This window comes from Palaemon carinicauda, chromosome 6 (genome assembly GCF_036898095.1).
Source record: "Palaemon carinicauda isolate YSFRI2023 chromosome 6, ASM3689809v2, whole genome shotgun sequence".
Taxonomy (NCBI): Eukaryota; Metazoa; Arthropoda; class Malacostraca; order Decapoda; family Palaemonidae; genus Palaemon; species Palaemon carinicauda.
Genome location: NC_090730.1, coordinates 128,248,199 through 128,253,198, shown reverse-complemented (window position 1 = coordinate 128,253,198; position 5,000 = coordinate 128,248,199). Strand labels below are relative to the sequence as shown.

The 5,000-nt window shown below is 49.2% G+C and overlaps 1 pseudogene; it reads right to left on the bottom strand.

The window, feature by feature from the left end:
- Positions 1–1,751, bottom strand: part of LOC137643230 (neural-cadherin-like) — a 63,585-nt pseudogene extending 61,834 nt beyond the window's left edge.
- Positions 1,752–5,000: the final 3,249 nt, after the last annotated feature.

Below are 5,000 nucleotides of genomic sequence, written 5' to 3'. Positions count from 1 at the left end.
GGTGGGGGTGCTGACCGGCAAGAGCCGGCCGGCACACCACCCTCATGTACTGTATCAGTTCTTCCCTGTTTAGTGTCTTCTACCAGGGGAGAACATGATATAGTAGGTTACAACACTGTCTTTTCTAACTTACTTGTGTTGCCTTGTGCAATCACTTGGTGTTGCCTTACAGGGATGAAAAGAGAACTCTTTTCATCTTTAGCCAGAATGGTAAAATCTTACCTTAGGTGTGAGCTACACCTAATTTCCCTCAGGAAATATGATCTTTGGTTATTCTAGCAAAGACTAACCATTTGATTTTAATGGCTGGTGGGCTTCCACAGGTGATTGTGGGGGATTCACAAGTATGTGTCTTTATGGTCTTGCACGACCCGTTGTTGTTGGCCTTACAGATAAGAAAGTGAGTTCTTTCTTGTCTACTATCCGGTATTTTAAAATCATTCCTTAGGGGGGGCTACACCTTCTTCCTTTGGAAATTTTCCATTGGTTAATCTGGCATAGATTAACTATACGATTTTATGATTTGGAAGGCTACAACAATTGGGTGTGCGGGAAATACAAGGATGTGTCTTTCCTTTCCTTTCCGTTTTGTTATGCTACTGTGCATATCCAGTGATACGTAGTTCACTTGATACTCATGGAAATTTCTTCTCTTTACAGGAGGACCATCCGTAGTTCGGATGTATTTCTGCAACGTCCGCAGTAGGGCTTCTGCGGACATGGTTCTGAAGGAGGCGTGTGGCATGTGCTGTCTCCACGGATGTTCTCCGGTATTGGGTTCCCCAGGTATGTTTCATATGCACTAACCTATCTATTGAGGCTTTTTCTTTTCGCTTCGCTCAAAATCCGTTTTCGTCTCCCCTACAACGGTGGATTCAAGGGATATAGCTAGGGAGAAGTTTCGTACCTGGGTGAGGGGCTTTCAGAAGATTACCTCTGGACCTTATCTTCCAATTGAGAAGATGAGGGCTTTCTTTTCCTAGGGCATCAACTGTTACAGTGATTCCCCAACCTCAAGAGGAGGTCCCCTTAATTCAGATCCCGTGGATGCTGAAGTCACGGTCGCCTTGCTTAGCATCCAGTTGGACGACAGGATGCCAGACGTGTCCGAACGTCTGGAGGAAGACCTCCTGGCAGAAGGCCAGGATGAAGTTCGAGCTCCGGACAAGGTAGCGGAAGAGGCCGAGAGAGGTCGGCTGCTCCGGTTCAGGTTCTTGAACCTGCTCCCTCAACATCATCTGCTCTCGCAGTAGAGCAGGCCCTCCCTCCATTGTTGGCTTGATCCAACAAAGGCAGAGGGAGAAGAATGGGAAGGCAGCTGCATTGTAACTGCAGGGGCACATCCGGACTGCTAGGTCCGGTGGAAGGAGGTACCAGCTTCAAAGGAAGAGACAGAGCCGAAGGAGGTCGTAGTGATAGACCATGCTAGGCTCATGCCTTGCTTTCTTCTTCGATGAAAGAGAGGAGCTTCATGAACTCAAAGGTAGCCGTATTTGAGTAAGAGGCTCCCTTCCTTTGTGTCCTCTCCTGCCACAGCCTTCCCCCTTTTTCGCTGAAAGGGTTTGCGGCGGTTTTGAAAACAGTCGAGGCTGGCAAGCCTTTCCCCTCCCTGGTGGAGTGTAAACCCTTGTTGCTGGCCTTTAGAAAGGAAGATTTAGTAAGCAAAACAAGGACTGGAAGGACGTCTATCTTACCTTCTCAGTCCAGATGTGGGAGGCGGATTTCGCCGGACGCCGGTTCGGCGAGATCATCCCTAAGCTGTTTGGCTTTCTTTTGCGGAGAGAACTCTAGACAAAAGAAAGACTGGCTGCCTCTTTGTCTCTTCAGTCCACGTTTGAGACGATGACAAGTGATCCCAAGGTCCATGAAACGTTCATGGTTGTGATCAAGACTCATCTGGCCACTGTGACGAAGGATCTCTACAGCTCCGTCAGGGCGAAGAGAACCTGTAGGGAATTCGTGTTCGCCCGGGCTACGATGAGGCACGAGCCAAGGAAACTAATCTCCTCCAACAGTTGGGACAAAGATCTTTTCCCTAGTGAGTCGGTCAAAAAGGTTGATAGGGCCGCCACGGACGATAGAAATCTTCTCCAGGAGTGGGGCCTGTCTACCAAGAGAAATTCTTCCCCGGATGGGGTCCCCAACCTTGGAGGAAGACTAAAAGGATTAGGATACTTTCTCGGCCAGCTAAGTCAAGTAGACATCAGCAGCAACGGCATTTGCTGATGCCCTCAGTGCCCCAGATGGTGGCAAAAACCCCGACCACACTTCAGTGGGTTCCCCAATTCGTGTCGACACAGTCTCCGGCATTCAACCCATCGTTCGAAGGTCAGTCAACTGCCTGTCGAACAAGCCTAGAGGAGCAGCCAGAATTTCGTCTAGGCGCCCCTCAAGGAGAAGGGGTTTCATGGGTGGTCGCGGTCAGAGAGGCAAGACCTCAGGACAACAGTCCGAGCGAGATGATATTGGTAGAAGGGAGTCTCCAACGCTTTTGGGATCGGTGGACCTTCGATCCCTGGGTCCACAGCCTACTCAAGAAGGGACTGGGCTGGAGCTGGTACAGCACTCCATCCCCATACCCTCGGCGTTTTTCCGATACTCCACCCCCGTTCTGGAGGAGTTCATTCATGAACTGTTAGAGGAAAAGTGATCCAAAGGGTAAAGTCCATCTAATTCCAAGGGAGGCTGTTTTTGTGTTCCCAAGAAAGACTCGGAAAACTCGGAGTCATTCTGGACTTGTCGCCACTTAACAAGTTCATAGCGAACTACAGGTTCAAGATGCTAACAATACAACACATAAGGACCTTACTGCCCAAGAGGGCATTTACCGCCTCCATAGTTTTGTCAGACGCCTATCGGCACGTTCCAATCTGTTGTCGATTCCCCTCCTACCTAAGGTTAAGGCTACAACGAAGACTATACGTCTTCAAAGCCATGCCTCTCGGGCTTAAAATAGCCCCAAGGATTTTCACGATGCTTGCGAACGTAGTTCTCAGTCAATTACGCCTAAAGGGAATTCAGGTAGTAGCCTACCTGGATTTTTGGCTGGTGTGGGCAGCACCCAGGACAGAATGCTTGCAAGCTTCCCTGTATGTGATCCATTTCCTAGATTATCTAGGCTTCAAGATCAACAGGAAAAGTCTCAACTTCCTCCATCTCTAAGTTCCGGTGGGTGTGAATCCACGGGGACCTAATGTCACACCGTTTTCTCCGTCATGGCGGAGAAAAGAAAGGAGATAGCTGGTTCTGTCAAGAGACTTCTAGATTCCGTATGGATATCAGATGCGAACTGGAGAGTGTACTGGGGTCTCTCCAGTTTACTTCGGTGACAGACCCGGTGCTAAGAGCACAGCTAAAGGATGCAACCGGAGATTGGAGTAGTTATGCATCAGATGCGCGAAGAGATCTGAGAAGACCAGTTCCGCTTCGTCGAAATACTCTTCTCAGGCCTTGGTCCCAAGCCAGACTCCTTAGGAAGTCGGTTCTTCTTCTTCCACCTCCCCCGTCGGTGACGAGTCACTCAGACGCCTCGAAGGAGGGATGGGGAGTTCACTCTCATCAGAAAAAGGCCCAAGGGTCTTGGTCCAGTCTATTCAAGACCTCTCACAGTCATTTTCGAGAGACTATGACAGTCCTTCTTTCCTTAAAGAAAGTCTCCCCGCATCGCTCGATCCACATTAGGTTGGTGCTGGACAGCGGGGGAGTTGTGAGATGCTTGAATCGACAAGGATCAAGGTCGCCACCTCTCAACCAGGTGATGTTGGCCATCTTCCGATTTGGGGGAAGAAGAAATGGTACCTGTCAGCAGTTCACCTTTAAGGAGTCCGCAATGTGACAGCGGACGCTCTATCCAGGTTCACACCGATAGAGTCGGAATGGTTCCTAGACGCAGGACCATTCTCCTTCATTCTGAGTCAAGTCCCAGAACTGCGGCTAGACCTCTTTGCGACGAAAGACAACAAGAAGTTGCCCCTGTATATGTCCCCGTACGAGGACCCCTTGGCGGAAGCAGTGGACGCGATGTCCCTCGACTGGAACAGATGGTTCAGGATTTATCTGTTCCCCCTTACAACCTTCTGTTGAGGGTCCTCAACAAACTGAGATCATTTAAGGGAGTAGCGGCAGTAGTGGCCCACAAGTGGCCGAACAGTGTGGGGTTCCCTCTGGCATTGGAACTACGATTGGAGTTTCGACCGCTACCAGATCCAGTTCTGACCCAGTGAGTCCAGAAGTCAATTGTCTGCGCTTCATCACAGAAAACCCGGACCCAGCAGCTCATGATTTCTTTAACAAGTAAGAAAGTGTTTCGGTATTTCGAAAGCCAGCATGGACTTCCTAGAGGATTATAAGTGCAAACCTTTTATAAGGCAATATGAGTCATCTTGGAGAGAATGGGTAGCCCTTGTCAGACGAAGATTCCGCAGGAGATCACGACGGACTTCTGCTTGTCTTTCTTCATCCATCTCCATGGTTATGGATCGGTAACTAACACGATTTTACCATGTAGGCCTGCTTTGACAAGACCCATTCTATATGCCTTCCAGGTCGACCTCGCTAACGAGATCTTTTATAAAAGTTCCGAAAGCCTGCGCTAGGCTCAGACCTTTAGCACCTCCAAACCCCAATTCATGGTCTTTAGAAAAGTTCTTCATGTTGCTTCGCTGTTGAACAATAAGGAGTGTGCATTAAAGGATTTGACCCATAAGTTATCCTCCTTTTTGCACTCGCGTCCGGGGCCAGGGTTAGTGAGATCATACCCCTCTCGAGAGAGGAAGGTCATGTTCAGTTCCTGGATGGGTGAACTGAACCTATTTCCGGATCCTACGTTTCTCACCAAGACCGAGTTACCCACCATCAGGTGGGGTCCCTGAAGAATCTGCCCTCTGAAAGAAGATGCATCTCTATGTCCAGTAGAATGCCTAAAGGTCTATCTTCGTAGAACTTCAGACTTCAAGGATGGCCATCTGGCCAGGGGAGAAACGTCAGGCTCAAAATTTATT